The sequence below is a fragment of the Lathamus discolor genome, chromosome 8, assembly GCF_037157495.1.
Source record: "Lathamus discolor isolate bLatDis1 chromosome 8, bLatDis1.hap1, whole genome shotgun sequence".
Lineage (NCBI taxonomy): Eukaryota > Metazoa > Chordata > Aves > Psittaciformes > Psittacidae > Lathamus > Lathamus discolor.
This window is the reverse complement of record NC_088891.1, coordinates 5,808,080-5,833,285: the sequence shown is the minus strand read 5'-3', so window position 1 is coordinate 5,833,285 and position 25,206 is coordinate 5,808,080. Positions and strand designations below refer to the sequence as shown.

The 25,206-nt window shown below is 39.9% G+C and overlaps 3 long non-coding RNA genes across 3 annotated transcripts in view; 1 reads left to right on the top strand and 2 right to left on the bottom strand.

Moving 5' to 3' along the window:
• The window catches only part of LOC136018997 (uncharacterized), a 32,372-nt gene extending 15,692 nt beyond the window's left edge, over positions 1-16,680 (bottom strand). Inside the window, exons 1-2 of the long non-coding RNA XR_010614693.1 lie at positions 16,432-16,680; positions 2,252-2,402 (exon numbers count right to left, since the gene is read on the bottom strand). This is a non-coding gene — a long non-coding RNA (uncharacterized LOC136018997). The remainder of the gene's footprint in view (positions 1-2,251; positions 2,403-16,431) is intronic.
• On the top strand, positions 6,374-22,448 carry LOC136018998 (uncharacterized). Its single transcript, XR_010614694.1, has 5 exons — positions 6,374-6,515; positions 8,718-8,768; positions 13,190-13,229; positions 15,329-15,393; positions 20,079-22,448. It is a non-coding gene; the product is annotated as an uncharacterized LOC136018998 (long non-coding RNA).
• On the bottom strand, positions 16,806-17,884 carry LOC136019000 (uncharacterized). Its single transcript, XR_010614696.1, has 2 exons — positions 17,551-17,884; positions 16,806-17,458 (listed from the first exon to the last, which is right to left on the bottom strand). It is a non-coding gene; the product is annotated as an uncharacterized LOC136019000 (long non-coding RNA).
• Positions 22,449-25,206: the final 2,758 nt, after the last annotated feature.

The following is a 25,206-nucleotide window of genomic DNA, read 5'->3' as shown; positions in this document are numbered from 1 at the left end:
TTTTATACTATAAATTATGCTGATCTCAACTGAAGAATCTAGGCACTGCCATTACTAACAGTTAATCCTGTTCTAACCCATAACAAGTGTTCACTTTAGGTTGATAGTTACTGGAGCCTAAGATGTCCCATCTAATAAATGCTTTGAAGCATCAGAAAGTGCCTTAGTCCCAGATTGAAAGTTGCAGGTCAGGATATTTTTCATAAATTTAAAATAGATAAAATGCTCCATTACAAAAAGTCCTTTTGAAACTTGAATGGTAATTAATTTTAGCAACTTTAGTAACAGAAAGACTATATATTTTGATTACGAGCACAAACACTGAAATGGGTCACTTAATGCCTTTAGAACTTCCTTCCTTGCAATACTGAGGAGCGCAGAATTAAATCAAAGCTGGCCTTCTTTAGCTAGAAAGGACTGAGAGTCAGACTACCCTGAAAATTTCCCTTTTTTATCTGCTGAACACAACTTTGGTTTTCTTGGGAATTATTTTTTGAAACACACCAAGTTTTCTCTATTAGTGCTGTATAAATATCATCTCCAGTGCAGAGCCTGGAGGGAGTTCAGGAGTATGACTTAATCAGAATAACTAACATGTATTCAGAAGTTTGGTTTGGAAAGTAGCTGAGAATACTGAATAGATTCAGCCAGCCCTTGTTTGATTAAATAGCTTCGTACTTTACAAGGAAGACAAGTTCTCTTCACCATAAAAAGAATCTTTCCAATCTGACACAGTGCCCACCAGATCTGCATTTGTCTTCAAAGTCCTGTTGAATTTTGGGAGCATGGAAATAAAGAAATGTAAGGGAAAAAAAAAAAAGGATTAATAATTTTGAATTATTGAGCAAGGTTAAAATTTACATTTTCAATTTGGGAGATGAAAAGTTTTCTCTTCAAACGATTTTCTACTGAGGGGAGGGGAAGCAGAAATCACTTTTCCTTAAATAGACCCTTCCTATAGAAGGAAAAATCTACTTTGCTCCCCAAAGTTTGATTTTCTGTCAGGAAAGCTGAAATGATACTTCCTGTAAGCCAACATTGAAAGTTTTTGTCCAGTTTAGATTAAAGTTTGTGAATTAATCCCACTATGCAAAGCTGGAGATAGAACTGCTTTGTATGGATAAACAATGCTAAATGCACAAATGAAGACTACAAACCAGCTGTATCCTAAGGAAATAACCAAGCTCGAACCAAATCTGAAGGATTTTTGAAGTCAATACCATTTTCTTGCCCTGCTTCTAAACCACATAGTGACTCTGGAGATACTCAGTGCAATCACCCTGGCCAGAGCAGTTAGCCCACCATAGTGGCACCAGTCCCAGCGACCTGTGGGTGAATTAAAGACATGGAAAAAACACTGCCCTGGAGGGATGTGACCCAGCAGATTTTCGATCAGTCATACAACTTCCTGATGCAGTGGCCTTGGAGGGGTTTAAGCAGGGTGCAAACGGAGTGCCTCCATTGTGAGCTGCAATTGAAGTTTGTCATTTTATCTCTAAAGCTGTCTTGTGCTTTCCCCTTTTCTCATTTGCGCACCTAACATAGTATTTTCCACAGTGTACATTTCTCTTCTAGTAAACACCTTGACATTTCTAGCCCAGCTTTTACAAAAAAGAAGTATGCAAACATATTACTTCCTTCCAAGAGCAACTTAGTCTCATTTATCCCCCTGAATCATCTTTGGTTACAGCCTGCTTTTACCCCAGCTTCCACGAGCAGATGCAGCAGTCAAACCAGGGATGCTCATTCCATCACACCACTGTGGCTCTCTGCCTGCCCTTCTCCCTTGAGCCCGCCACCACCATGCTGGTAGATGCTCATAGGGCACCCCACCACAATCTGGGACCTCGCTCCTAGTTTAGCAACTCTCTGAATCCTGGTTGTATCAAACCATCTGCTTGTGCTGTGTGAATCCAGAACAAATCCCAGGGGATCAGCAAATGGCTTTTAAAAGTAACCTGATCAGAGAGTTCAGTTTTGCCTGCATTTGTTACACGGCTTGGAAGGTGGCGTGTTTAACGTGGCATGACCGACTGCGGACAGGGTTGCCCCATTGAGCTGTCCTCAGGTGACAGATGCCTGGGGTAGGGACAAAGGGCGTGATCTGGGGGGAAAACTCATGCTTTTCCACCGAAACCCACCCAGACCTTGCTCCTTAACCTCCAGTGATTCAATAGACTTTAATATGGGCAGGGGAAAAGGAGGAGGAAGTCAGGCTCCCAAAACTGATTTCATTCCAGGTAATACTTACACAACAATCTGTTCCTTTCAGAAGGACACAGATTAGGGAAGTATTTGGTCAAGGGGCAGTAGAGGGCACTCCAGGCCAGATCAGGTTAAGTTTTGGTCACTTTATCTTTTCTTGTTGACGTAAATGCTTGAGGCCATGGCCTGGGGTTTTCCTGCAGAAATGTGTTTACAAGCAGGTCAAGGACTTGCAGACAGATAACCATTAGCAAAACAACTTTTCTATTGACAAAAGAGCACAGAATAGTGTTGGCAGATGAATTCTCTTATTTCATTAAAAAGAAAGATAGAAAGAACAACAGAGAAGTTAAATCAAAAGGCTGCACTTCATGTGACTCTCATGACTCCATTTTCCAGCTAGGATTTAAGATCACGGCTTGTCCCCCCATCCACTTCCAAAATGATACTGAGGGCTTATGCCAAGGTGCTGTATTCAGTAATAAATTGAGCTGGGATTTACTACTGGTTAGCAAACATGTGAGGTTTGTTAACATATTTGCTAGCTCCAATTCTGTTTCCAAATGAGTCTCCAGCCTGAGGAAACACTTGGCCTAGGAAGCTTACCTGGTTTCAGGTTTCCTTGCAACCCTCCATCCCCTTCCTACTCCCTTCAGCCCTTAGCAGGTTCACCAAAGGTTTTGGGAACGTTCAGGAACCATTCGAGCAAACCCTGGCCAATTTAGGAGTGCATAAAGCACATGAGAGCTGCAGCTCAAGGGAACCCAAACAGCTCAGGCTCAGTTTTGTCCTGGCTCAAATCCGTGTCTGCTCAAAACCCTCAGAGCTTAAAGTCAATCGATGCCAATGTTTGTAACCAACCAAAATTGCTACCTCTCTACCCAAAAGTACTGTTCTTTGTGCACAGGAAAGGACAGGATTTTAAACAGCCATGAATACAGCAGACAAAGATTTTAACAAAAAGTAGTCAGAAAAAAAAAAGACTCGAGAACCACTGTTATTTGCTACCTGTCAGTCAGGGTTAGGATATAACCAGCGGGGGAAGTGGCTTCTCGGAAAGCCTTGTTCAATCTTACTGGAGGAATTTGTGGTCTATTCTGTATACAGTTTGTGGTATCTGAGTCACGACCTGACTCTAAGACATGCTGGATTTTAAATGGCAAACGCCGTCTCTCTGACAGAGGCCTCGCATTAGTCAGAAACCAAATGTGTGTGCACTGGGGAGAGCTGGGACATTCGATGCCCAAACAATAAAGCAAGCAAAACAAAATGAGCTAAACCAACTGGAATCAGCAGAAGAGGGTTCATGCAATTTATCTGTCTGTACAAGCAGGTTAAAATTCAGCCAACAGTGCAAGCAGCTTCTATATGAGCTTGAGGGAAAGACTGGTGTGTGCCTTTAGGCACACAATCATGCCTGTGGTTTTACACACAATGCAGGAAAAGTGAAGTTATTTTCAAGGACACGCTGGAAACTGGGCAGAAAGTACAGATGGATTAAATCTGAGTTCTCATTAAAATAGTGACTCTCCGTTTGTTTTCTTTTGAGTTCCTTCTTGATCTTCCCTCCCCATCCCTTTTCTCACTCACACACACAACCTGCCTTGACATCGACAAAAGGTCAGGAGGCTATTGCTAACTTTCGCCTGTGGAAGCTGGACGATGTGGCATGTGCAGGCTCAGCATCGAAATGCCACTCAAAACCCCTGCCTTCACCCCAGCCCTCCCTTTTAAAGAGACAGACACTGTGAAATAAGCTATTTTTCAAGGAAGAGCTGCCTTGTTTTCATTAACCAAGACATTAAGTGCTACTCCACTGCAGTAGCATTCGTGCTTTTCCAAAGCCACTTCCCTCCAGCCCCATTAATACTATTAAAAATTCAATAACTTTTTCTATCACCTTTGTTTAAATCATATTCCTTTATGAAGTATAGCTATTAAAAATGCCTGTAAACTCTTCCTATTGAAATGACATTTTAAAAGGCTTGATTTGAACATGGCTATGTCACTTAAAGTGGAAAAGTTTCTGTGAGTTCCCTTCCAAGCTGTTAAAGATTAGCTTGATGTAGATAAGACTATTCCCCAAACTCATTATCCGTCTTCAAAATGCACCTTAAGGACTACTTAATAAAGTCAAGGTTACATGAAGAGTATTTCGGTGAAAACCAGTGAATGACTATTAATAAATCTGCATTACAGATTGGTTATTTTGTCTCTGTCTTTCATCTAAGCAATAGATGATCCTTCTGTTCTTTTTTCCTTTTTTAACAATAAGCATGTGTTGCCTCCTTGTACGGGTCACCAATGAATCAGAGGCAGCAGCAGTAGTAGAGAGCATTTTACCATGATTACAAATTAATGTGATCGACACAAGTAAAATATTTTACAGGGAAGGGTCACCAATTAAACTATAAGGATTCCTGACTGGGCCAAGCTTACATTTAGGAAGAAAATCTTCATGCTGCTTTTTGGATAACAGCATTTTTATTTCTCCTGAAATCTTGTTTCCTATGTATTTCAATGTTATAGGTATGAAATGTTAATCCCATGAGTACCAGCGCCAAAGAGCAGCAAGCTCCTTCAGAAGTGAAACACTACAACTTTTTGAAATACAAATAAATCCTGCCAAATAGTTTTCCTAAAGCCTTATCATCTGTTGTCCATAGCACTTCAGAGCTGCTTTTTTAAGAGTTTTGCCGGTGTTGTAGGGCTCCGCAGTTCCCAGTGCTGAGGACCGTCATAAAGCTTCATCATCAATTGTTTCTGACAGAGCAGATTGGAAAGTTTCTGATGTCTAAGGACTGGAGTCTTATCCTGAAACTGGTTTCATTGATCACACAGCAAAGGGCACTGTTCTGCCCTAGGTTCACATACTGGAACAGTTTTCCCAGAGAGGTGGTGGATGCACCATCCCTGGAGACATTCAGGCTGGATGCAGTTCTGGGCAACCTGATCTAGGTCAAGATGCCCCTGCTCACGGCAGGGGTGTTGGACTAGATGAGCTTTGAAGGTCCCTTCCACCCAAACAATTCTATGAGCTTCCTCCTGCTATGGAGAGGATCAAGCTGCTCCAGAACACACTCATATTTCTCCCTGTTGACATCCTACTCCTCTCTATGGAGAGGATCAAGCTGCTCCAGAGCACACTCGTATTTCTCCCTGTGGACATCAAGGTGAGTAATATGGGACTACTGGAGACAGGGAGGAAAACCTACCCCAGCCAAGCTGGCTGGAAATTTGGACTGAAAATCTGAGGATGAACTCAGCCTACCTTTTAGATTTCTCAGTACCTCTAATGTCTAAGTACTCTTTATTTTTTTAAAACTATTTTTGGTTTCAGCTGAAAGCAGTCAACACAGAAGTTCACAGCTGTGTATGCAGCAAAAGGAACCACACAGATTTTTTGCTAGACTGACTTGCTGGAAATTGTTGATTCACTCTACATGGAAGAGCTCCAAAATACAATCTGTTACCTGTCATTCAGCTATTTCAGAGGAATTTGCATAACACAGATGTGTCCATATTGGCCATGCTCTACCTTGTCCACTAAAGATTAGACTGATTCAAGGCCAGAAAGAAATAAACCCACAAATGTCTGTATATAATCACTAGCTGCTTTATCTTTAAATATTTCCATGAACTCTATGATTGGAAACTATGGAACATGTATTTTTAGAGATGGGACTATATATTTTGCCATCTCATGTACTGGGGCCCCTCAAAAACTTTTGGGTAAATCCACAGGGATTACTGCACACAACTGAAATCCTACTCAAGCCCATGCTCAGGGTTTGCCAGATGGAGAGCAGCTCTTGTCCAATAGTCACATACTTTATTAGTATGATGCTGAACTTGGGCCTCTCAGCAGGGTATTTTGCCTTTATCAGAGTAAATTTAAATACATCCACAATGCCAGCAGAGGCAAGCCTACCTCAGTGTGCATGTACAAGCATAATAATAACAGCAGCAGCCAACAATTACTCTACAAAAGGTTGGATCTGTTTACAAAACACAACAGAGATTTTAACCCTGAATTTAGGTTCTTCGGTTTAGGGGGTTTACACAAAAGTTACGGGAAATCTGGTAATTAGGAGACAGGCCCTTGTGCGTCTCCTTATTTTACTTTCCAGATGAGATCCAATTCACTCTGTGCTTCACCTTTAGGAAAGAAGACTGGGACAGGACCTTGCAGTAATGCTGAGAGCTCATGTCATTGCTGCTTGGGAGAAGAGCTGGGCCACCTGCATTATGCTGAAGGAGAACTCTTTCTTTATTCTTTTTTTCCACAGATAGCAAAAGATTTAGAACAGGTGAGTGGTATCATACAACCTAAACCTTTTATTCTGCATTTCACATCTTCCTGATTTATCTAAAATGCATGCTACATTGAGTGAATTAGGAGGTTGATTGAAAAGTACATTATATACTAGTTACCTGTGAGATGTGCACTTTGGAAGTAAAGGTTTAGGGGCACAGGAAAGGCATATAATAAAGAGTGGTGTACTTTGAAAGGTCTAGGCAATGCTGCAAGAAATGACATTACCTCACAGTTGTCAAGGCTCAGAAGTTTTATTACCAAGGAATTTCACTTTTGCCTCCTGTTCTTAACACATTGACCAGTTCTGGGACTGAGAGGATTTGCTGATCTAATATAGATAGTGATTTCGTAGGTTTGTTCAGATTTATATAGACAGCACCCTGGGATCAGGAATTACATTTAAAATGTAATAAAATGTTCTTGTGCACTTTTACTCACAAATACTGTACTTAAAAAAGTAAACATCAAATAATCTCAGATATCTTTCAAGAAAATGTTGACATAGCTCCAAAAGCTCATACAGATGACTGAATAGTTTTCTGAGTAAACTTAATAAACTCATATTCTTATTCTTTCAGTGTAGCATGAAGTATCACATCATGGGGGAGACAGAAAACTGAGCCATATAATTTAGCAGAAATCTATTTTAAACATATATTTCAATGTATGAAGATGGAATATAGACATTTATGTAGGCATGTTTTTATAGTATTTACAGTCTTAGGATTTAAGAAATGATAGCAGTTAAGTTTCACCCATGTAAATGAATCAAATCCACATTGCTAAAAATATGTCCCTGTACCTAAAGTGAGACCTCAGTCCTTTTCCACTCAGCAGCAATTCTACAATAATTTCAAGGGGCAGGATTTGACCCCCTAATGTGTTCAGAGGACTTTGTGCAAGTTAGGAGTTTTAGCACAATTGCTCCTCTAAGTAGTCAAAATGATTCATCTACATTATCTGTCTTTATTAAACAGTCATTTACCCTAGTGATTCCCACTCAAGGGAATCTTTATTATTCAGACAAGCCCTTACAGTCATAATGACACAAAATATATAGGAATGGTTAATAATACTGTTATTCCTATGTCTGTGGGTAAACATCAGCTGGTAATTTTATATCAACAGACAGGAGCAGAAACAAAAATCTACAGTTTACATAAGCAGGCAACCCATAATAATGTGCCAGAGGTCTGGTGAATACTTTAAAGCAAGACAGACCCCTGGGAGACACCAAATTTGGGTTCTTAATGTATTTTGCCCAGCAACATAAAAGGAAGTCTTTCTTATAAGAATTAATGAGACTGCTGAAGACTGAGCAGAAGTATCATGTAAACTCTACTGAGTCTGTAGCAGTACCAAAGCTGGTGGCATTACTGTTATTATCAACCTAAAATCATTTAAGCACAAAATACTAAAAAGTATATTCTATAGAACCTGCTTATATTCCAGGTTAGAACCTACCCAAATCATTGATGGTGCCAAGGCCACCTCCAGCTGAAGAAGTGCCTTTGCAATCATTTCTCCCTCAAAAAACCGCACATGGACAATGCAGCTTAATAATATTGGTGTGTCTCACGTCAGAACCCAGAATTAAGTCTGAAGAAAGGCCTCAGGGAGGCCTTTTTGTGGTTGGGAATATCTACAACCCTTTGAAATGTTCATAATAATGCCAGTCAGGGCCCCCACTTCTAAGTCAAGGGTAGGTGGAAGAAGGGGGTTTCCAATGTAACATTAGGTTGGAGCATCTTCATAGGATTAGGTGAGCATTTTCACCTCCAAGGCACTTCTAATTTCAGATGTGTTGGATGCTGAGAAGGCTCTTGATCCTTCAACTCTTATTCAGTGGAACAATGTATATTTTTAAAACTTTTACATCACTTTGATGAAGATCTGGTTTGTTAAAGTCTTGAGGGAACAGACTGCACATTTTGTGGGTTTTAATCATCTACTGAGGGACTGAAACTTCATGATTCATGAGGTTTTGTAGACTTCTGTGTTTCTACGCAATTGTTTTTTTAAGAAAAGATAAATTTTATCATCCCTCATAGGCTGCTTCAGATAACAGAGGCCTTGGGGGAGCCTCCAAAGCCACTGTCCTGTATCAAACCAGTGCAAAACACTTCATTTTGAAACTACAGCTGAAGCAGTCCAAAAGTCTGAGCGAAATACTACTAATTTTTCTCTCCTTTAGTTTTCAGATGTTCTGTGCCATCCCCCAGCGTAGTACCTCGGCCATGAGCAGGTGAATTAGAGCTGTAGAATGAACACTGCAAGACTTTATGGAGTATGCTGCTCTTTGATCTCCCTGGTTTCTGCCCATAGATGAACACAGCAAGCTAAGCACAGCAATTAGCAGTAACAACTATTAACAGGCTTCACAATAGACACAAAAGGACACAAGTAGGTGGTTTACAGCAGGGCAGATAAAAACAAAGTGGGTACTTTCTTCACACCACTCCTCCAGCAAGTTTAGGCTAAGGGACAAGAGGTCGAACTGACAAAAATTCCACTTCTAGTAAATAGACCTAAAAAATCCCGTATTGAATTTGTGGGTAGTCCCTGCATCAGACAAAATACATTTGTGTTGTCCTTAACAAAGACACCTATGAACAAAATTTATGGGGATAACTATTCTTGGCTTCAGTGCTGACTTAAGACTGAAGAAATCAACATGGACATCACCATAAACACTTAGATTTCCAAGCGTAAGGAAATTCAAAGGAAAATCAGACACTGACTGCTTTGCAGAAGCATAGTAATTTCTATTGACACTATTGCCCAGGGAGAGGGTGTAAACAACAAAAGCAGTTATATTGCTCCACAACAGTTAACAAGCCCATCCTCTACCCCAACCAGCCCTATGAAAAGCCAGGGAGAATACCTTAAGCCAACCTTCTGCTATCTGGCTCTGGTGCTTAGACCTCAGCAGACCTAAGGACTGAGCTGGGCCATGTGTCTGGAGGTTGTTCCCTGTAGACCATTCAGCTGGGTAGCCCAAAGTGTATCCCATCACATACCGTCCCTTCCCAAACGCTTCCCAACTGCCTGGGAAACAAGAGCGAGGGCACGAGTGTACTGTGTGATAGTTCCATACTGCAACTATGATAGATCACCCTGATTTTTCATGCTGCTTTAACAGTAGAAGCAGCATCCCCCCTGTCCCCTATAAGCCTGTAAATGATGGGGCCACATTTGTTTGGTGCTGTTTTGACAAACAACACATGCTGATTAGCGTACCCCCATCACAGGATAGATTCGCAGACATGGCCTAACAAAATTCATTTTTCAAAACAAATACCAGCCTTTAGAGACAACTCATAAGAGTGTTGCATCAGAGATATCTCCAAAGCTGACATTTTCAAATACACATATTTATACTATATATGTGTGTGTATATATATATATATATATGAATAAGAAGCTGGAAAGGAAAAAAAAGAAGCAATAAATCAGAGAACATCTAAGGATTTTTAGCCATAAGCTATTTCTTAAATCAGGAAGGAAAATATGCATTAATCAGAACATTAGCTCCTGACAGTGCAACAACATCAGGAACACTGCTACTGCACAGAGAGTCATGAATCACTGTAGGCCTACAAAACATTTATATAACTTTAACATCGTCATTGGCTTTGATCAATAATATAACCCATGAAAGATAACAGGTTCATAACTTTCTCCCCCAGTGTGAACTCTGGATGTGTAAAAATCTATAAAAATAACAAAAATAATAATAAATATTTTTTGTCACCCAGCATTATGTCCGAGGGCATCTCAAAGCAGGTTAGAGGCACAGGCTGATTTTCTACAGCCATTACAGAGTACTGTGAAATCAAAGTAGACAAAAAGTTGTGCTGCAAACTCTGGCTGATGATGTATTGAACAATATCTGCTGTGCACGCTGACCATGCCCTTCTACCCATGATGGTGGGTGGGTTCAGAGGAAAGAACAAGATAAAGCAAAGATTTTGGTCAGTAGAACAATCCCTACATGAACATCTGCAGCACACTGAATCTGGAGGAATCCCTAGGATATTTTAGATGTTCAATTTGCTTGCTGCAGTGCTGCTTATCTGGGTTGAGAATCTTCACAGGAGACAACTTTATGAGCATTTACTTTCTTTTCAGCCACTGACTTCAAATGCTTACTCTGAATAAATGGAGAACCAGAACACATAGGTGCATAAAAAATGTTGAGCTATATAATGCCCTCTTTAATGCCCTCCCCTTTTCTTTCCAATTAATAACTCTGGAATTTGTAACTAATCTAACTTGGACCTGGAAAAAGCACTTGGATCATATCCCTTAATGGGTATCTTTAGCATGGTGGAGATAACTGTAAATTATCAAAACGTCTGTTAAGTGAGGAATGGGACCCTGCAGCTGAAAGAGTTTCCATGGCCTTGCTACGTGCCAATGTTTAAGATTGAGTGCTTCGGTGAGATGGGAGTTATATTTAAAACCTCTATATACATTTATATCAACTTAGACTTAAAGAGACGTTTTATCTTTTCCTCTCAGGGAAAAAGTGTCCTTGGATTCGGTTTCATTTAATCACATTTTGTTCCAGCTATTGGTGAAACTTCTTATGGCATTGATTGCTTGAGGTTTGCTTTAATTCCTTCCTTCAAGAGTGAGTCATGCAACGTATTCACTACTAAGACACATTTTTGAGAGCTAGCTGGGGAAGCATGGTGGAAGCAGATATAACAAAAAGCTAGATTTTCCTTCCTTCCCCCCCCCCCCACCTTGTTCTTTCACCGAAACATGGTATATGGTTAAAATCTATTAGGAACCCAGTATGTTGTTGTAACACCCTTTCTTCACATCTAATCTGTAGAACCAGCCATCTGATCCCAATTCTACTATTACTGTAACGGGCATAACATGGATTGCAATCCAGTGTCGGGATAAAGAGCACATAAAACCTTCAGAAGCATTTGTCAAGATTTTTCCTTTATACTTACAGATGTTACAACCAGAGGCACAGAAGCAGAGGACTCTCAACACATATGCTAACAGATACCAAGTGCTAAAATGATTTCTAATATGAAAGCCTATATAATAAAACTGGTATTTCTGTAAACATTTTTCTATGGCACTTTGTCCCCCATAAACTCTCCCTAATGCCCTGTGCTTTTTAATGTTATCTTTATCTTAAAATTTTCAGAATCTGAATCACTAATACAGCTGTTTGACGATGAATAGACCAAATATATCCAAAATTGTATAACAGTTTTGACAAATACTTTTCTTTGTTTGGAAAGGGCTCGCTTTAACTAATCAACACTAGTCAGTATGTGTCTGGAGATGCTAATCACCTAGTATTTTTTCCATTCCCTGATTGGAAGTCTGCAAGTTATTGTAAGGAAGATAAATGTGTGATTATACACATGTTTGAATATTTCTCAGATTAAAAGTTACTCTTGACAAAAATTGTATACGTTCAGTGATTCAAAACCATATGTATAAGTATCCACCGTCTGAATATCCACAATAATTAATGATGTGATCTCTTTATATATGCTAAATAAAAGCTATCACTATCATTCATAAAGATATCTGAAAATTTATTGTTGTTATTACTCAATTGCACTTTCAAAACTATTTCTCTCAATAGGAAAGTGAAAGTCTATAGTAAGCAAATATATATATACACACACCTTATCATACTTAATAGATCTCTGTATCTTAATTGTAATGAAAAGATAAAATAAGAAAAAATAAATCACAGGTATGAGAACACTTTCCCAGCAGCATTAATGTATCAGTTTCTCGACTGTGTAAACTAGTGTAAACCGAGTTAGGTCAACATAACAAAACCAGCTGAGACCTCTGAGCCCTTCTTAGGGAAAAGTACTTACGTTTTCTGCTTAAAACAATTTTACAGCATGACTGTACTCACGTTTTTGGGGGGTTCTGTTTCCTTTTTTGGTCACAGAGAAGTGAGAGTTTAGGAGTAGGATTTTCATTTTGTTTTTAATAATTCACCCCCAAAATTATCCTCAACCATTATTTTTTCCCTCTTAAATAATGAGAAAGCTCTAGCGCTGCATGTCAAAATTCTACTTTTAAAATATTCTGCAGCACAGCAAGGTAGACTTTTGGTATGTTGGCTTATTAAAACATATATATTAATTTGGTTGTTAGTCATATCAGCCTAGAAAATTCACTTAGTTCCTCAGACAGTACAAAAATCAGTGGACCTCAACTGTCCTTAATTACTTTCTCTGAATGTGATAACTCTTCTCAGTGGGTCTGACATCCAGAGAAGCCAATGTACGTCCACACTCTTTAACCCTTTTGGACTAAGATATATACATCATTATTCTCCCTACTCTTTCTTCTGCTTTTCAAAAACAACAGAAAATTAAAATAAATGTTTACAAGCCTTCAATAGATTGTGCAATATTGGCCTATTACTGGCAGGATCAGGATATGAAATCTGAATATATGAATTCAGGTGGGGTTTGTGGTCTCATGCAGTCTCACACTCCACACAGTAAAGGTTTAACTATAGACAGAACTGAATTTTAAAAGATAAGAACTCTCTCTTAAGAAAATGTGGAAGAAAATCTTCAGAGCTAATAGGACACTTGCACTTGATAACTTGATCACTGAACATAATGTTACTGAATTGCAATCTGTTCCTTTGTCTTCCAGAAACTTCCAGAGTCACAGTGAAGTTTCCTGCAGTTTTAAGGTACGGCTGAGTGAGAACTGTGTTTTTTCTCTAAAACAAAATAAAAACCAAGATCAGCTTTGAGAGCCACACTCTCACACACACTCGCTCTCCCGCTCTCTGTTAGGCTTCATTTGATAGCTATGAACTGTGGATAAAGAATAAATATGGCTTTTCAGTGCCCTAGGACTCTCACCTGACTTATTTATGTCTGACCTGGTAGAACACCACTGACCTTGGAAAGTTTAATTGAGGCTGGGATTATATGGCACTGCTTGAGGCCACCTGAATTTAGAGGGTGTGACACACACTTTCTCTCTCTGTTACTGACTCTCTTATCTGCTAGGGGTTGCACATGTGGGTTCACATTCATGCACCCCAAATTGAGCCTAGCACTGGGAAAATACCTGCACTATTGTAAGCCTACAGTGTGCAGTACCATAAGGGAAAAGATTACTAGTGCCAGGTAGAATGCACGAATGCATAAGGGTTGTTTGGATTTCTGTGGGTCTGTTGTCTTTTTTCCTTTCACGGCATGTTTTCTCTGAGATTCGATTTTTACTGTTGACTCTTAACTTTTTATAACCTGATTCTGCCTAAGAACTGAGGGCTTAAAGTGCGGAGGAGAAAGAATTATACTGACACTGATTATTCACTTGTACATATCATGTTTAACATTCTTTAATTAAATTTAATTAAAGCATATGATAAATGCTGATCATTTTCACTCCTTTTTCAAGAAAGTTACAGATGCTTAAAAATCCCCACATTGAAGTTAAATGTAAAGAGAGAGAAGGAAAAAAAAAAAATAAAGGGGGAGTGCAAGAAAAAGATCCATAAGACTGAAAGGTAGAATAAAATGAAATGGCATAGATATCTGTTAGCCAAAGAGTACTATCTTTCCTACTGGAGATTGTCCCTAGATGGATATAAACCACTCTCATCCGGGTTTCTTCAAGGCAGAGGCCAACATATACGTCATATTATGCATGGAGTCTTTTTATGGCACAGAATATTGTCCACTGGAGACCGAGCAGACACCACTAAGCAAACCTCACCTAAGGCCACAGGCAAGCATCAAGCCCAAAGGGGATTCCTCTCCCATGAAAAGCACTGTCTCTTTTCCAGTCTGTAATGTATATTTTGCCCTGTCATTTAAAGTTCATCAGTGCCAAAGCCCTGAGACAGCCCGGCTTGAGCCAAACAGGTAGATGCAAACAGTGAACTGCTGGAAAGGTTAAAATATTCCTGGATGGAAAGAGTCCAAAACCTCCTCGGAAATAAAACAACTCCATGATGCTTTCAAGGCCAAAATTATCCATTCTATGCCTTATTTCCAATGTGCCGCCAGACTGAAAGTGTGACCGTTTTCTGTTTGTAGGTGTCATAGGAAATGAAATGAGGAGAGAGTTGCTGTTAAGAGCAACTGCAATTCCCCTACCTCTCTCCAGCAGACTATGCCATGAATAAGGATATCTTTTATTATTTTTATAGTTCTATGCAGTGATGTAGAGCTTACCCGAGTCCTGAGCAAGGTGATACCAAGATCTAGACACATTAAAATCCTGGATGAGCTGTCAATTAAATATATGCTCTTTACAATTCTTGGTCTGATTCCCAGTGTCTACATTATTAAATCCACAAACATTGCCAGCTAGGGATAATTGCATCTGTACAGGAAAATATCCAAGATGGGTGAAGAAAGCACCACAGTAAAGCTATCTGCTGCTGTCTCTCATCATCAGTGACGTCCTGCAGATGCTGCAGACAAACTGTATTTTTGGAGGTCTCTAATGAACGAAAGGGATTTTAGAATGAATAAAGGACCTCAAGAGGAAATTCTGCTTTTTCCTCTCTTTTTTACCAATCCCTCTCTTCCCACTTGGTGAAGCAGCAGCCCTTTCCAACAGCCAAGAATAACACCAGTCCATGTAGCTGAACTGTTTCAACAGAGCTATGCTGTGCTCCACAAACCAATTCAATACGCTGCGCTGCTGCCATCCGACAGCCTAGCTCTGAACATCTGGTAAGCTGAATACTCACTCAAAACCAGACATTGCCACTACTGATCACAGTAACATTTACACTGATTTTAACTCAATTTCCATCCAATTCAACAGCCTTTATCGTGCTCTCAGAACTGACGGTCAAGATTTCAGGATTCAGTGACTTACTAATTCTACAGGTAAGTCCCTAAGCAGGCCAGTAAGGCTGTCCCACAAGTGTATAATTAAGTCTATAAATTAAATATATATAAAGATTCTCATCAGTAATCTGGACCTGACAGACTTTCAGTATAAACTGTCCTCCATTTATGTATTATAAATGGGAAAACAGCACTAATACAGATACACTTCTGAAGCACTAGAGACAATAACAAAAAAAAACAGTGTAAGAAAAAAAAGGAAAAAAAAAAAGATTTTTTTCTGTGATCCTTATTTATTACATTTTTAATAGAAAGTCAGTGGAGGTCTTATCTGATGTCATTTGGTTTAGGTTCCATGGTATTTTTTGTATTTGACCAAATTCCCTTATCTTCTCATTGCTTGCGTTCTGCTCTGCCAGCATCCAGCAAACTGATATACTTATCTTCAATTTTATAATAAAGTTTTAGCTTCCACAGGATAAAAAAAAAAAAAAAATGGGGAAAGGAAAATTGTGTCCAAGATACTAAACATATCAGGCATGTGCGAGTGTCAAGGAATCCAGCAGTTAACCTTCTTCTTACCACAGAAGCTTTAATTGTTAAAGACATTTAACTCACAGACTCATGACTGTCTTTTATGCAAATTCTTAGTTATTGCTATTTATATGGTCAAATTAAGAAAACTGTTATGATCTCAGGCACTATGCAGTGAATATTTTGGAGCAAGGTTGGTGATCATTAGTTTTCTGTGATTGCGGTTAATAACCAAAGGTGAAAAGATAATTAGAAGTGACAATTCTGAGGCAGGGAAAATAAACCAAGGACTAATGAGCAAGTTATTGTGCAAGTGTCCATCTTCTCTTTAGAGCTTTATTCCCCACTCTGTCATGACATTTTTTCCTTCTCTTTCTTCATTAGGTTTCACACTCGCTATGTCTCTTCCCTATCTCCTCACCACTCATTGTCTCCAAAGTTCTACCAAAAATGACCTGAAAATCAACATAAACATAAAAGCCATCTCCTGACTTACCCTGCTTGTCCATTTACTCTGCTTATCGCTTGTTACATGTGACCTACCTTAATTTGCTGCGAGGATGTCCTTTCTTGCTTATACTCCTTCCTCAGAGGTCCCATCTTAAGAAGAGTCTCTTTCCTCTCTGTAGAAGCCAAGATCTGACTTGCAAAGCAAACCAAACTCTTTCAGTCATCCATTTGCTTGTCCAGCTTATAACCAAGGCACATTTGCTAAGTGTTGAGGATGAAAACATAACACTTTTTGCTGTTTTTGCTATAATTAAACAAAAGAAAATAGTGTAGAAATCAAAGCTAAAAGACCAACAGTACCAAAGAGAACAGAGAATGAGAATATAAGTCAGGATCTAGGTTCCCAGCTGAAATAAATCAGTCTCATCAGTGACAGTGGAGCAACACCAATTCAAAACATCTGAGTATCTGGCCCAAGGTGAGCTTTATTTTGCTTTGATAAAAAAAAACAAAACAACATACCATATCAATAAAACTGGAAAACAAAGAACATTGCCCTAGTACGTCAAGCTGGGCTGGGTCTGAAGAAAGGGAGCTAACTGGCTTATTATATAGATGTTATACTTTGACAAAATGTGACAACTACACCTTTTCATTTCCCCAGTGGCCTCCAGGAGACTTAAGATTTAGTATCCTATAGAACACTTTAAGCTTGAGAAACTTCTTCTTATGGTTTCTTATGAGTCCTGGAGGCTGTGAAAGAGATTACAATGCTTTATATTAACTTCTCTCAGCTTGTGAGAGATAAGCTAGTGGACTGATACCAAAGTCTCCCCCCTTTTCACTGATCTGCAGAAGTGGTACATCTGAAACTACAAGTTCTTCCCCTCCAAGTCAGAAAACGAGCCATTTGCAACAGCAGCTCCACAGTTTTTCATAGCCCTGCCAAGTTCCAGGCCAAAAGTGTCAGCATTGCCACGGCTTCTGATCTTGTGCAGCCATCAGTTGAAAATGTGCAATTTCCATGCACATCTATTCTGGGCTCTGTGCAATTGCAATCCCCAGGATAGCCAAGGCATGGTGAGATGAAGTCTGCTTACTCTGTTTTGAAGTCAGGTTACTGAAAAATAAGAAATAAAAAGAAGTGAATAGTAAGAACCAAAAAGAAAACAAACAATTCTTGCATGTATTCCATCCTTCTTTTTTTCCCACCTGACAGGGTCTGATAAAATCCATTGGAAAATTTTGTTGTGGAGTAGTGGATGAAAGAATAAGCTTCTACGTCAGGAGTTTTGAAGGCTTGTATTACCTGCACATCATTCAGCTGTTCTCAGAGTAAAGTGCATGCAATTTTTGCTAGCTGAGCACACAGTATAAACAGAGCCAGCTCTCCCCAACGTTCCACAGATGGAGATCCACAGAGAAGACAATTTGTTGTGTGTCATCTAAGCAAGGGAGGTTGTGGCTGAGTTACACACTCATGTGCTCCGTTTCTCATGTCTATATGTCAAAGGTTAGTTCTGACATATTTGTATTCCTTGTGATGACATTTCTTAAAACCATGCAGTTCTGGGAAACAGAAAATTGACCAAATGCTCTTACTCAGTTCAATGAATGACCACAACGTCTGTTCTTCCCAAGATTCTTAAAGCAGCACAAAACTGGAGAGAGCTGGGCCCACTTTAGCTCCTGGTTAAACAAGTTTCTGAGACATGTTATATCCTACAGTCAAGACAAAATAGGGACATCTGTCCCTATGCAGCAAAATCCCCAAAGGACTAATCACCACTGTCTATTGTTAACTCCAAAAATCCCACTTTTGGTAAACTCTCCTCCATAAACTGGGAGTTTCATACTTTGCACATGTGGGAAAATTTAGCTCAGGGAGGTGTCTTATGCCCCATTCCTTGAAATCAGAGTCTTTTAGGCTGAGAATTTCCTTTTTAAGGGAGTGGGAAATGGCTGAGAAACACATTGAGCTGAAAGACCACAGGAGAAACACAGCACTGTGGAAGTATTAAAAAGAATTCAGAGGAAGCCCTGGGCCACGAGCCGGTCCTCCTGTCCTCTTTGGAGAAAGTGTTCTAAAGAAATAGGGCAAACAAGGGATTTTTTTCATTATGTTACTTCTAAGTGTGTTTACAGTGTGTCTTACCTGGAGGAATATGTATCTGGGTCAGCGTAGATCTAGGTTGCTTCTTATCTAGGGCTTATGGACTGTTTATATTCTGCAGCAGAACCTCTACCATGCAAATGGACAAGGTTATTTCTAAGTTTTTCCTACGGTGGGAAACCCCTTTTTCTCATGCCATGTAGACAAATTTAAGAATTTTAGCTATGTGCATCCACAGCTAAAGATGAGATCAAAGACCTCTTTTTTAATGCCCAGCACAGGAAGTCAACTTAGAAGACTGCAGACTGAAATTCACAGGGATCTTCAGTACAAAACACTTCCGTACAGCGCTGTCAGCTTAAACATTAAGACCCTTGTTAACATCTTACATGACCAGTTGGGCTGAAATCAAGCCAAAATCTTTTAGAAGTTCAAGTAGCTTCCCCCCACCACCACCACCCTCCCATTTTTATATTTCTTTGAGCATCTGAAATTTTTCAGTCCAGGCAAATGGTTCCATTTGAAATATTGCAAGAGATCTCTGGTTCCTGTGAGGCTTTGAAAAGGGTTTTGCATCTGCAGTACATTCACCCAGGCAAGCCTCGGATAAGCTTCCCAATTTGAATGTCTACCAGCTTATCACAAATACATCTCTTTACACTCAGACCTTTGTATGTGGAAACAAGAAAGACAAACTCACAGATAAAACAAAACTATGTACATATACACACACACGTAGTTACTTACATGTAGTTAGATATAAATTTAGCATACATCATTCAGACAAATGACAATAGAGACATAAATCTTGTCTGCAAATTTTCATTACATTAAAAAAAAAAAAAAGGAGCATTTGTATTTGAGTCCCTTTGCTTTTCAGTTACTATCAGACCTTGGGTAACGTTACTGCGTATGTGTGTGTGTGTGTGCGAACACGTGTATACATCTATGTACATGTGTCTATACATAGATGTGCACTTCTGCATTTCTCACTTCAGCCTTATTTGGGTCAGATATATTTTTTCTGCTTATTTACCACTTCCCCTAACTTGGTGTCTTTTCCCCTCAGCCCACTAGGTACTTCAGTTTCAATTGTACAAGAGGCACAATTTGGGTTACAGTGTTAAGAGATTCTAAACAATACATTTAATGCCACTAGGGGCCTGTAACAACATCCCGAAGCAACAGGCTATCTTTCCCTAGGTTTAAAAATTAAGATTCACTGGAGTATGAAGGTCAATGGGAGACTCGGGAAAGGGCAAACGGTCTGGTATGATTACACTATGTCTGAACCAAGCTGGCTTTCCCAACAAAAATGTGTCAAGTAATACAGACAACTCATAGATATGAATTTCTTCTCTGTGTTTCTGCCAGTGCTATATTTGAAGAATCGTGCCAAAGAGTTTAGTCCCAAACCTTGTGTTTTGTATTAAATAACAGGATTTAATAAGAACTGTTTATATTTTCATTACATCAGAAAAATGTAATAATAAACCTATGGAAAGATTCCTCTTTCCCAAGCTCAAATTTTAACATATCCTGAAACACATAAACTGAACCACAATTGTTATTGAATGACAACCAGCAAAAAAAGTCACATCTGCACCTCCTCTTTGCCTTTCTCTAGGACTCTGCATCCAGCCTGTAGCCCCTTCCTTGATGACCTTTTTTCCCAGGACAGTTCAACAGCACACAGAGGACCAGATGAGCTAGCAGTAGGCATTTCTGTATATCTCCCTTGACCAGTGAACATCCTTGGACTAATGAAACCAGGACACCTAGAAGAGGTGACCAAAAGAGAGACCATAATGCAACCTGCTTTATACTGCAACATACTGCAACAGTATGCTCCTGACTACTCTCTTTCATGGGACATCCCTACTCCTGAATCTTGTGGTTGTGTACAGCAGGGGTAAGCAATAGCTCCAGTACTGAGAGATGCTAACCCCACAGATACCACTCTGTACAGTCAAACAAAAACTTCCTGGAGGCACCAGACCTATTACAAGGACGCAGTAAATCCAGCTGTATGCTGCCGCAGTGAAGATGCTAAATGGCCTGCTCACCCAATAGTTAGGAGCAATTGGGAGATAAAATGACTAATTTAGGCTTTGGTCCAGTGTAACAAAAGTAGATCAACACACATGATTATAAGCAATTAAAGGTCAGATCCATTGAACTCAAAGATACAAAGGAAGGTTTTGACTGATGAAGAGTGACAGCTTCTTTTGGGACATCTGATGAGTTGACTGTCCCAGATGCCCATCCTACCCCTCCTTCCACAGCTATGAGAGCTATGGAGTCAGCCAGCTCCTGAACAACGTACAGTTTGAACACTGTTTGAAAACCAGATGAAATTGGTGATTTAAAATGCTATGCATAAATGTATGCAGCATGCATAAAATGGTATGCTGCAAACGATGGTGTGTCAGGTCCAACTGACAAGCAGTATAGATACCTTTGCATCAGCAGCAGTGATGAAGGCAGCAGCCCCATCAGATGTCCCAAGAAAAGCCATTTTGTCAATCAAAGCCTTTGTAACAGATCTACACATGAACATTTCAGCTTGTGAAATTCACTTTTCTTGAGAGATATGACAAGACCTCCAAATTCATGCAGACTTACTTCAAAATATGGCCAGATGGGGTGTAAGAGGGATCTATCTGTTGCACTGACCCCTGTGCAGAATTGCAGTCTAAGGGTCCTATCCTCTACAAGAGAGATCTGGGCAGAGATAACACATTACCCAAAACCATCTGAACATCCTGCAGATTCTTTCTGCAAATGACTAGAAGTTAAAGTAAAACAATAAAAATAGTTCATTCCCACTCTTTCATTGTTTACTCTTCACTGGACATACCACAATAGAAATAAGGGATTGGGGAAAAAAAAGACATTTATGTTAGCAAAAAGAACAGTTCTATCATAATATTAGCCACATATGGTCCAGTGTTAGTTACCAGACCTTGAAAACCAGGAAAAAAAGGCATTAATAGGAAGGTTAACACAGTTCTGGCTGAGTGGGGAAATGAGAAGGCCAAACGTACATTAGTCAAAGAAAGAAAAATAATATCCCAGAAAATGAATAAGAGATAACTATCCTCCGAATAATACTATATAAATACATTTGCTGTAGGTCACATAAAAGATTCATGGCACACACATGTACAGGTCAAATTACCTTTAAATATTAAATTTCTTTCCAGCGGGGAAGAATTTCAGATTTATGCTGTTTTCATAAAGAAAAAGGATGCACCCCATGCATTATTATTTGCTGACAAATGATAGCTTCTGGGTTTGCCTGCGAGATATAGGTTAGAAACTGTCTTTTTCATGATTAAAAGAAGGAAAAGAGTGAATCATCATGAAATTCATTTCTTACCCAAGGAGTTTCTGCTTTCTTTTGGCTCATTAAATCAATATTTTCTTACTGTGGAACTATAGAAGTTAGCATTGGAGAACACCTATTAGGTCACTTAAAGTAGTCCATTTCCCTGCTAATGTAGTATTTTTCCCCCTGCAGCATATTTGGGTGGCCTAGCTTTAAAAGATTCAGCAACAGGGTTACATTGTTCCCTGGAGACATGATTCCGCACACACCTCAGTGTTCAGACATTTTCATATTAGCAGGTCTAAGCAGGAATAACAGAACCACAAAAACTTATGATGAAAATAAGGTATGAGCTCAAAGCTCAGCATGCAACGACACAGAGTGGTAAATCTATCAAACAACTGGTAACAAACCATTACTACTGAATTTATGGTTCCAGTTTGGCCTTTATCAGTTGAAAACAAATGTGTTATTATCTTTTGGCTCTTTGATGGTGCCTGTGGAATGAGCTGTGACTCTTCCAGATGGATAGATGTTCAAAGCCTGCAACCAGCTTCTCACGGATCACCCTGAAAACTGAACTCAACTCTTGATTACAGTCAAGCAACTCATTCATTTAAAATACGTCTAAAGGCCCAGTACAAGCTCATACTAAAAATATCTTCCAAGCACATTATAATATCTATCTCAAAATACTCTGAGTGCCTTTAATAATGCCCAGATAAAGATTTATAAACAGTCTTAATTGTGTTGTGATTCTTCATCTAATCTAAGAGAAACTGGGTTTCATTCCAGACAAGCTTAACCACCCTTCACTTTCAGTGCAGTTCAGAGTGACAGCAAAACCAGGGGGAACACCAGAAGGTGCTGCCAGGTTACGTTCAGGATGGAGCAGGAGATAAGTGGTAATACTGAGTTCCAGAAGAGATTAACCGTTTGTCTCTGGTTCTAATGGCATCTACTTAGAAAAAGAAGAAAAACATCACTGCCATTTTTTTCTCTACCTACAGAGTTTAAGAGACTTTTTTGCTTTCCACATGTACTCAAAGTAATTGCATGGACCTGTTCACTTTTAGAGCTCTGAGTCATAGGGCTCTTGTGGATTTAGCAACAGTGAACTCCATCATTCCCCATCCTCCCTGCAGTAGTTTGAACTAATATTTCTGACTGCAAAGTGGCTGAGGAGGTACCTCCTGCCACCCCTGCAGTAACCTCTGGCAAAGAGGCAGTAACCTCCGGCAGCCCGGACCACCCGAGTTTGTGAGTCAGAGCCTCCAGGCTATGAACTCCCAAGCAGGGAGGCAAAGTTCAAGGCAGAACATATTGCACAGAGGAAGCTGTCTCCATGAGCTGCTCGTTGGAAAGTACAGCACATTTTGTCTTCATTCATTCAGGGGTAAATACGGAACCAAGGCTAAGTCACTTCAAGGGTCTTCTGTCACGCCTTGGCTGTTTGCATGTAAAACTTGGTCCTGCAGGAAAATCCCACAGTCACATTATTGACTCGTCTCCCTCGCTGCCTCTCTGGCAGGGTCTGCTGGAAAACTCTTCCCCAAGCTTTATGCTATGTACCAAAACCTCTTCCTGGTGAGGGGTTTCGTGGGGTCTTTGGGCACTGATGTGCAGCTAGAGCAAATTAGGTCCGGTCTTCCAAGGTAAGAGCCTCCTGTGGCTCACCAGTCTTGGTGGCCACACTCTGCAGAAGGCAATACCAATTCAACCAGCATTATTTCCTTAGGATTATTTTTAGTCATGGGATGTCCATCATTTGCAATTAAAACCCTGTTGAGACTTCTTGAATAGGGCTTTTTATATTGATTTAAATCAACATAAATAATAAATACAATGAAGTATACCACTTCAGCCAGGAATTGTCAGACATGGGAGCTTAAAATTCACAGCCCTCAAGTCTTCATTAGACAAATAAAACTCAGTGGGTGGAGAGACCCATGGAAGGCAAATACAAAAGAGGCATGTTACACACTGGTGCAAATTTGTTTTCCTTTCACTGCAAGTGAACGCTCAGGGGAAAATGTTTGCAGCGTGAGCCCAGCTCTAATTTCAGTAATCCCCACAGCTTCTTCTGAGGGCAGGAAAGCCATTCTTTCCATTCATGGCGTTGACTTTTTGTTGCCTCCATGCTCCGACCGCTCCTGCAGACCATCTGGCAGAAGTGAACTGGCTAACCTCATTTTCCAAAGTGCACACCTCACCCCATTGCTCCAGCCACTGTCCCTCTGCCTAAGGACACAGGCACAGGAGATTTTCTTTTTCTTTTCTCTTCCTTTTCTTTTCTTAGTGTTGAGGCTTTAAGAGGGATAGTGTCCGTCTTTCCTACAGCAGCCCCTTGATCTCAGTGTGTTCTCTTTTCCCTTTCTTTACTCCCACCTCTCTCCCTGCCTGCTTTGTGTTTTATCTCTGCCTGTAAAGTTGTGTGATTATGGATAGAGAAGTCACCACACAAACAGGATAGAATTCACCACAATGGCTGTTTTGTTCATATACATTTCACTGTCTGTCTCTTGTCGGAGTGTGGCTATCATCTTCTACTAACAATATCCCTGGGTAAATGATAAAGTCAACTCTGGAGTAAAGCTAGACGTTTTATCAGCATGTTCAAACTATCCCCTTACAGCTCTGTACTTGCCAACTGCACATCCTTTTCCTACACAAAGACTCAATGCACATTAAAAAGGCACTTATTGAAGCTGGTGTTTGTTTGCAGAGAGGGTGTGGATCCTGCTCACTGTGGCAGGCACTCTCCATGTTTTTTCTCTCATCACCCAGAGACAACTGGGTGATGCAGTTATGCTCTCTGACAAGCTCTTGGCTCAAGTTCGAGGTTACTTTGCTTCTTGCCAGGTCATTCTTCTTCATTCCTCTGCTGATGCTAACTGATGGATTTCCCCTACGCTGACGAAGGAGTTGATCTAATGCCTTGCTGCAGGAGAAAAGTCACCGCAGACAAAAGATAAAAGATAGGAAGCTCTGAGATCTGTGTTGGCTGGTATCCTGAAGCCACAAGAAATTGATAACAGGAGACCTTAATATACTATCCATACGTCAAAAGGCAAGAGAATGATAAACCTCCAAAAGTCTTTCTCACTCTCAAATTTGGCGATCAGATTAATGCTGTGAAACATCTCCTAATAAAACTATTGCATCCACATTTTGCCAGGCAAGGATTAGCAGCCATCTGTATTGATAAAGTTTGACCTGTAAGACAAAGTAAAGCTGTGAAGCAAAGGTGATTCTTAAATTCATTTATTTCTCTCTATAACATAAACAGCAGTTAAGGTTAGTGGTTTTGGATGTGAGTGCTATGCTTTGCCTGGAAATGCTCGTACGATATTTGCCTCTCTGACGTTGGGATCTGAGCGGATTTCTCACAAATTTAATTCTTTTTCGAGTACGGTATCCCTTT